Raw genomic sequence first — 9,997 nt, 5'->3', positions numbered from 1 at the left:
TCCTATCACTATACACTGAGCCAGATACTACAGTGGAACAGCATAACTCCTATCACTATACACTGAGCCAGATACTACAGTGGAACAGCATAACACCTATCACTATAACTGAGCCAGATATTGATGGTGGTACAGCATAACTGCTATCTTTATATACTGAGCTAGACCCTTATAGTAGTACAACATAACTATCATTATACACTGAGGCAGACATTGACAGTTGTGCAGCACAACTGCTATCATTATATACTGAGACACGCGCTGACAGTAGTACAACATAACTGTTTCCATTATATACTGAGGCACGCGCTGACGGTGGTACAACATAACTGTTAATATATACTGAGGCCCACATTGCCGGTGATACAGGATAACACCTATCACTTTATACTGAGCACACATTGACGGTGGGGCAGCGTAATCCATATCACTATACATTGAGCCTGACATTTACAATAATGCAGCATAACCCATATCACTATATACAAAGCCATTGATGTGGTGTAGGCCTACCACTTCAGTGTCTGGCTTAGTATATAGTGGTAGGGGTTATGCTGCATTATTGTAAATGTCTAGATCGATGTATAGTGATAGGGATTATGTTGTACTGCCCTCAACTGCAGATCAGGGGAAGACTGTGAGAGTCAGTACAGCCTTCCCTTCTTCTGACTGCACCGTGACATTGGGAGGTCCTCTCCCCGTAATCATCCCCAAAGTCCATTTGTCCCCTACGTCACTAAACCACAACTCTCTTTTAATTACTCCCTGTAGTTCAGGTATAGATCAAATAAACAACACATGGAAACAGCACGTGCAACTGAATAAGACATAAATATCCTGTATTTACAGGTATACATAAATAATGTATGGAAACATAGCATTGCAGGTATAAATCAACAGAACGCACAAACCCAGCATTGCAGGTATAGATCAACTGGAAATCACTCAGCACTGAAGGTATAGATCAAATAAACAACACATGGAAACAGCACCCCAGGTATTGATCAACTGAATAAGACATACAAATCCTGTATTTGCTGGTAAACATAAATAATGTATAGAAACATAGCATAGCAAATATAGACCAACACATTAACACACAAACCCAGCTTTTCAGGTATTGATCAATTGGAATTCACATAAAAACTCAGCATTAAAGTTATAGATAAAACACCCTAAATTACAGGCATAGATCACAGATTGCACACCCCAAAGCCAGCGTCCACATTGCCCACATAGAACCTGACCAGCACCCTGTGGTGGGGGTGCAAGGCCTCTGTCTCCCAGCTCTGCCACTGTACGGAACAGTATAGAGTGATGGGAGTTATGATGTACTTTAGAGCATAATTATAATGAAAAAGACATTGGAAATGGTACAGCATAACACCCATCACTCTCACACATTTACCAATCAACACTTACCAATCCACAGATTCCACACATACCAATCCAGATTCCACACATACCACACATACCAATGCACAGATTCCACACATACCAATCCACAGATTCCACACATACCAATCCACACATACCAATCCACACATATACCAATCCACACATATACCAATCCACAGATTCCACACATACCAATCCACAGATTCCACACATACTAATCCACACATATACCAATCCACACATATACCAATCCACACATATACCAATCCACAGATTCCACACATACCAATCCACAGATTCCACACATACCAATCCACACATATACCAATCCACACATTCCACACATACCAATCCACACATTCCACACATACCAATCCACACATTCCACACATACCAATCCACACATTCCACACATACCAATCCACTCTCACTGTCACTCAGTCTTAATGAATGATTTCCTACCTTCTTTTCTACTTCTTTTCTTCTTACAGCAGTCTTTTCTTTTTACAGCAGTCTTCCTCTTCGCTCCTCTTCTTCTGTCTTCTTCCGGGTCAGAGGGCACTGTGGGCGCGGCTTCAGTGCCGCCGGGGTTTGTTGTCAGATCCCGGCGGCACTGAAGCCGCGCCCACAGTGCCCTCTGCACAGCAGCAGTTGCCGCGCGGATCGCAAGGGAGCAGAATCGGAGGTCTTTAACAGACCTCCGGCTCCCTTGAGTGATTTTAAGCCGGTTCAAAGGAACCGGCTTAAAATCACTCAAGGGAGCCGAAGGTCTGTTAAAGACCTCCGATACCGCTCCCTTGCGAGCCTGCTCCTCCAGCGGCGGACATTACTGTCCGTCTCTGGAGGGGTGCCGGGTGCCGGCAAGTTGGCACCCCCTGATGAGCGGCACCCGGTGCGGACCGCCCCCCCCGCCCCCCGCTAGGTACGCTACTGCTGCAGCCCCTATATCTCAGCTCTTATCTCCTCTTATCTATAAATGTATAAACTTATTACAGATATATTAGATAAACAGGACCTTATTTGCATTGCCATAAAGTATCAGCTCAGTGTGGTGTTGGAGCATGACTGATAACAATGGCGGCCTCCCATAATATACAACATTATAATAAATGCATATCCCTAAATATATATATATATATATATATATATAATAAATATAATTAATTTTATTATTATTTTTATATATTATTCATTTATTATATATATTATTCATTTATTATATATGTATATTATTAATTTATTATATATATATATCTTATTAATTTATTATATATATTATCCATTTATTATAAATATATATCTTATTCATTTATTATATATATATCTTATTAATTTATTATATATATATATATATATATCTTATTAATTTATATATATATATATATTATTCATTTATATATATATATATTATTAATTTATTATATAAATATATTATTCATTTATTATATATATATAATAAATTAATAATATATAAAAATAATAATATAATTAATACATAAAAAAATACATAAAACATATAAAAAAAATCTATTCAATCCAGAAATGAATTGTACTTTATATAACCATATTGATAACCTTCATAAATGATGGCACATGTTTTTGGTTAAATGTTTAATCCCCTAATCCCCAAGAGCATTATACATAGAAGATTCCTCGGCTCCTTGAATGCGAAAGTAGACTATTCTTCAGATCCTATTGCTATTTTTTTAAGAACTTGTATATTTAAAAACTGCTTCCTTTTTTTCCCTGCGACCCACGCGGGCAAGACGTGTTAACACACGTGGGGAGGAAAAAAAAGAGATGACCTTCACACTTGCAGGAAGCTTTTCCATAACCTGAGAATTCCTCTCGGGCCAAGACTCAAGACGGACCACAGAGATGAATTTAAAGATAACCGTAATAGCCGGTTTGAGTTAGAATTCATATATTTGTACATTGTGCTCGGTCAAACATACAATACAAAGCAGATGAATGGATAGAGCGTGGGCTTCCATAAGCGATGACCTTGGATATTAAATAATATATGTTTGTTTATCTATATATATATGTTTTTTCCGAGTTTCCTATTTTGAGTATTATTTAAGCAGATGACATTGAAAGCTGGGAATGAATGTTAAGTGTTTTTCCGTCTAATGGCCGTCAAACCTTGATATTTTCAGAAGGAACCAAGGCGTAAGGAATGTAGAACCTTCCGGAAGACGCAAATTGCCCCAAGCACGAGAGCAGGTCCAGCATACGTGGATCAATGAGAAAGTGGGAAGTATTTAAGATTACGAGGTGCAGGGACCATGGTTGATGATCGGCCACGAGGCCATCTGCTGGCCATTGGAGGACCTGTGATCAGCACTGATCACTAGGTCTTACAATCCAGATTAACCTAGGACATCACAATTACTTTTTTTGTCAATATAATATTGTGCCTTAAGGCCAACAACTAGGCACAGGGGCTGTCACAACAATTTTGGTGCTGGGATCCTGAAGCGGAGGCAAGAACCATGGGACCAGTGGATGAAGCAAGTCGAGTCTGGAGCCAGGGATCAGGAATGCCAGAAGCCGAACAGCCGGCAGGGTCCGAGTCAAAGATAGGTCAGAAGCAGTGTGGGAAGTTAGGAGGCAAATCAGAAGACAGGAGCAAGGTAGCCACTGGGTCAGAACCAAAACCAGGAAAGTCTAGGCTGAATCAGGGACCTCAATTAAGGTCCAAGGACTAGCTGGGTCGGATACACCGAACCGGGTCAAACAGAATCCACGGGCAAAATAGAAGAGACACCCACTAAAGGCAGTCCAGACTGCAGACTAAAGGTTTAAATACCTGTAACAGTTTCTCCCCAAGGGCCGGACCTGACCTTGACCTGCCCCAGGCTGGCCACCGTGAAGATGACCTCTCTATGAATCTTCTCCCATCTCCTTGCATTTCCCTTTTAGTTTTGTGACGGTTCACGTCAAGTTCGGCTGACCGCATGCTAAACTCAATGAAGCACCTGCAAAGTTCATTCTCCCTTTGAGGATGTCTGAGAAATGACTGGCAAAACGATCAAATGCAGGAGTTATCCTAAAAAGGTCACTGGAAAAAAGAAAATGGAAATCATGTGTCTCCTTAACTCATTAACTCAGCTTTGCTGGGCTGCTCCATTCCAGACTGGAGATTAGAAGCTCGTAGACTGGAGATATGAGAGTTTACAGCAGGATAAAGGTGGCAGATACGTGGAACAGCCATCCAGCAGACGTGGTAGAGGTTAATAGAGTGAGGGAATTGAAACATCCAATCCGATACCTTCCAATAATTATAAGGATTAAAGCCAAGTGTGTATGTGTAAAAATGTTTTAGAGTGAGTGTTAGTGTGTGTTAGTGTGTGTGCTCGTCAAATTAAAAGATTCCATTGTAGTGACAAACGGTGGCAATCCAAGCCTTTTAAAGAAAATATTGGTCAATGGGTAAAGATATTTGAGATGGAGCTGCTATCATAGAAAAATGGATTGCAGCTTTGATATACATAGAGAGTACCCACATTGGGATAATGAGTAGGGTAGGAATTCAGCTCCAGACTGTTCTTGGGAACTTGCCTAGTATTTACCCCAAGACTGGTGTAAAAACCTTGAGGTCCTACCCTGAAATTCCAAGGTATGTATGTACTACTCCAGAAAACAAGAGGGAACTGAGAGGCTATGTGTGTCAAATTCTGTTCTAAAGTCTTATCCAGTTAAAGTCTCAAAGCTACTTAACAGAGCCCAACTAACCCAAGTCTAACATCAGCTGATCTCATCCCATCCAGTTAGGTCAACTTGATGACCAGTTGCTGTTGAGATCAACCAGTTCTCAAGTTTATTCAATTTGAGCCCTGCTGAGTAGACCGGCGAGTTGTCTCCCGTGCCAATTATTATATATTGTTGCTGAGTATTTTATATAGGACAGGACAGGAGATGACCCTATAAGAATACCAACTACCTTGTAACCCATGATCTTTTGACAAAGTTTCCATTTTCCTTGACCCTCTCCACTAGATATATCAATTGGAGAGTACTCAGCAACAAAACATAATAACTTGCCCTGAATTTTGATTTTTGGGTTCTAGGACTTGAGGAACCCCAGGAGAGAGAAAAGCCCACAGGAATGTATACCTTAAAGAGCCACGAGTTGAAGAAGACTTCAGTATACAGTGAAAGACAACAACATATATGGAATGTTTGGTGCTCCTGTCCTGATCTTGACATTGCTTGACATTGAAATAATAATAATAGAATAGCTTTATTCTGAATTCTCAGGATTCTTAGAACGTCCTTATGTTCCAATGCCTTGCATGTGTACATCCGGTTTATGGGAATTGTGCAATAGGTCCTCTGCTGAACATGACCCCTTCTCATCCTAATGTCCTTTTTAAGACCTTCTGTATCTTAGTTCATTGAAATATTTCAACACGAGGAACTCATATGCCGTGACATTCTTAAACTCATGAATAAGTCCTTGTATTTCTAAATACTGACCCACGTAAAACAATAGATGCAAGTAAAATGATATCTCGTCCATATGCTGTTGATCTCAACGGATAACATCGGGGCTGATCATTCAGAGACCAGGAACACATGCCTTGGTTCAACCTACCAGGCGGGAAGTTATCCGACTAAACAAAGTGCTTTAGATTCTAGATGTGATCTGCAAAATGTGACACTTTTTCCCAAGCACCAAAGAGTTAGTGGGTCTTCAAAATGGTGGATGTGCCACCATTGCCATAGAGCAGGACACCAACAGTCCAACCTGGGAACTTACCCAGACCCCTTCGCCCTCGGAAGGGTGACCGATGACATTTGTGGGTGGGGCCTGTGCCATTTGTGGGTGGGGAAATGCTGGTTATGGGTGGGGTAGGTCTAGATGGAGGAGTGCCTAGATGTCGCTCCCATGACTCCCCAGAGATTTCCCACCATGGCCCGGGGAAGCAGCCAAAGTCTGTTCTTGGAGGTTCTACGCTTGGACATTCCAACAAGATCACGCACTGCGGTCACAGATATATGACCTGATTCACCTGACATGCAAATGGCCTCAACCTGAACTGAACAGAGCTGCACAGACAGTGGAAACATTGATGACGGAGCCTGTCTTCTTCTCATTCATCCAAAGAAACCCCCACACTGCTGACCAGTTGGCTGTCCTTCTGGAAACAGATATGGTGGCTGCTGATGTGCTTCAGAGCAAATGCAAAAAAATCCAGAATGGCAACAGACTTTTCTTGTTTTTCACGGTCAACGAGGAGCTCTGAACTCAATGATTGTTTCAAGTAGGGCAGAAGGTCCCCATAATCTCAGAAATGGCCCCAGGGACCAGAATCACGGGCTAAATTAGTAGAAGTAGTAGTAATACTAGTATAATTACTGATGTTATGATTACAATTATTATTAATAATGATGATCTTAAAAAGCTTGAAAATGAAAACACATCTTACCCTTACCACTGGAACTAGTAATTTAAAAAACTATTTCTTTTCCCCTAAAAAAATTACAAAAAATTGTGTAATAATTAAAAAAACAAAACAAAAAAAAAAAACTATGTATAAAGGATATTATTCTACTTGGAGGGATGTTGCTAAACATAAATCAGGGTGGTTTTTTTTCTAACTTTTTAAATAACATTAATTCATTAATTACAATAATGAGTTTTTCACAAATTTTTGGTTTTTTTCTTTGCATTTCACTACCGGTTGATGGACTCTACGTATAAAGTGGTATAAAAGAAAGTCCTATCTGTCCTTGAAAACAAACAATATATAAATTGTGCGGGTCACTAAAAATGAAAAAAGGGGAATTGTGACTGAACTAACATATAGTAGAAACGGCAAAAAAACGCACCTTTGGTTGCTAGGGTGAGAAAACTAGTGGTCACGAAGGGGTTAAGCACACAAGCCTGCTTTGTGCATCAAAAAGCTCAGAATTTTGTGGGCCCACATTCACTCACTCTCGCACACTCTCATTCTTGTCCACCCTCTCTCTCTCACGCTCTCTGCCAATCACTTCCGCTTCCTCATCTTATGCTCCCTGCTAACTTCGTCCGCATCAACTTGGACATAATCCGACGGGAACTTCCGCCAAAATGGCAGAGCTTGTGGTGACATCCTCTCCCCGAATCCTCCAATCGGAAGGGAAAGGACATCACCGGAAAGTGCCGCCATATTATCCTTAGTTCAAGGTATTTTAAAACGATGGCGCTTTTGGTGACGTCCTCTCCTCCGATTGAAGGATCAGGTAGAGGACGTGAACACAACCGCTTCCATTTTGGCGGAAGTTTCCGGTGAGAGCGGAACTGGTTGGCAGAGAAGGCAGGGAAACATTTAAAGAGCGTGATAGAGAGTGAACGAGAATGTGAGTGTGAGAGAGAATGTGGGCACCAGGCAACGAATTTGGGGCAAAAACGAAGCGGAAAATTTGTCTGAATCAATTTTTGGCCAGTTGCACATGTATAATATATACATATAGAGTATATAAAATATGTCTAATATAAATATATATATATGTTTCTAGGACGCCATATTTAAATGGTCTTAATGAGGGTAAATAATTGGTGTCGTTGATTACAAAGCCCGTCTTTCCTAATGTGAGTCCTGATAAAGGATGCTCTTTATAATTTCCTTTCATATAAAGGTCCAATGAATGTTTTTCTATTGTCTATCTTTATTATTGCGTTTACATTTACACCCTGCATTCTATAGTGGTTTACTGTCATTTTCTTAATGGTACTAATTGGCTTAAATGTATTTTTTTCTCCCCGGTTTTCTTAGTCCCTTTGCTTTAATAGGAGGTTCTATTGATGCTAAGAGGCCTGGATGATGACCTAACGTAGGACAGGGACATATACAGCTCTTTAAAAAAAGCTTCTTGCTTATTGCTATTGTGTATGTATCTGTGTGTGTGTGGTTGTGAGCATGAATGTGTAATTGTGTATGTATGTGTGTGTGAGCATGGATGTGTAATTGTGTATGTGTGTGTGTGTGAGCATGGCTGTGTAATTGTGTATGTATGTATGTGTGTGTGAGCATGGATGTGTAATTGTGTATGTATGTATGTGTGTGTGAGCATGGATGTGTAATTGTGTATGTATCTGTGTGTGTGTGTGTGAGCATGAATGTGTAATTGTGTATGTATGTGTGTGAGCATGGATGTATAATTGTGTATGTATGTATGTGTGTGTGGGCATGAATGTGTAATTGTGTATGTATGTATGTGTGTGTGGGCATGGATGTATAATTGTGTATGTATCTGTGTGTGTGAGCATGGATGTGTAATTGTGTGTGTGTGTGTGTGAGCATGGATGTGTAATTGTGTATGTATCTGTGTGTGTGTGAGCATGGATGTGTAATTGTGTATGTATATATGTGTGTGTGAGCATGGATGTGTAATTGTGTATGTATCTGTGTGTGTGAGTATGGATGTGTAATTGTGTATGTATCTGTGTGTGTGTGTGTGAGCACAGATGTGTAATTGTGTATGTATATATGTGTGTGTGAGCATGGATGTGTAATTGTGTATGTATCTGTGTGTGTGAGCATGGATGTGTAATTGTGTATGTATATATGTGTGTGTGAGCATGGATGTGTAATTGTGTATGTATCTGTGTGTGTGAGCATGGATGTGTAATTGTGTATGTATCTGTGTGTGTGAGCATGGATGTTAGTGCGGATGAGTAAATGGGGTGAGATGGAGTGTGTGTTAGAATGAATGTGTATGTGTGTGTTAAGTGAGTATGAGTAAGTGTGTAATTTGTGTAAGTATGTTTACATCCCACTTTCACACAAAATCTTGGAGGCCCCTATGCAAGCAGTGTTGAGGGGCCCCTGAATTTATGCGTATGCCCCCCCAACATGAAGCTTATTTTCCAAACTTGGGACCTCTGCATCCTGCGGAGCCGCCTTGTCCATTATATGACAACGTATAGAATCCTACAAGTGTGATGATGTCATAGAGTATGAAAAATAAAAAATGGTTTTCCGACAATTGTAAATATTTTTTTTAACCGAATTTCCGAGGCAATAAAAAAAACAAAATAGGGAAAAATCGATCGGGTCGGGGCTCTGAGCAGCTCGCCGGTGCTCGGCAGATACCCTGTATCTATATTCACCGCGGCAAAATCAATTCACTTAGCGCCTAATGACCGCTGCCCCGCCGTGAATGGGAAATGTAGGTTTTCTGGATCGCGCTGGTGGGACTTGACGGATCGTCGGTTTGACATATTTAGGTTGGCGGTTATCGTATGGAAAAAAATAATCACAGCGAATGTATACATCAGATAATCAATTCAGGCAATGGGAAGGCGGGGAGAATGTTCTAAATGCTTCTACAGTGCAAAAAAAAAACATTCCACATTACTGTGCTTTATTTCTTCCTAAAAAAAAAAAAAAAAAGTGTGGTGGATAAGTGGAACAGCCTCCCGGCAGAGGTGGTAGAGGTTAATACAGTGAGGGGATGTAAACATGCCTGGCATAGGCATATGGCTCCTGAATCAACGAGATCAACGAGTGATTAAGGTCTGAGTCTTTACAGCAGGAGAAAGAGGCAGGCAAGACGGGGGCCGAATGGGGCCGAATTATGTTTTTAGGGAACTTAATTAAAACTGCTG

This window comes from Spea bombifrons, chromosome 11 (assembly GCF_027358695.1).
Source record: "Spea bombifrons isolate aSpeBom1 chromosome 11, aSpeBom1.2.pri, whole genome shotgun sequence".
Classification (NCBI taxonomy): domain Eukaryota; kingdom Metazoa; phylum Chordata; class Amphibia; order Anura; family Pelobatidae; genus Spea; species Spea bombifrons.
This window is presented reverse-complemented; position numbering follows the sequence as displayed.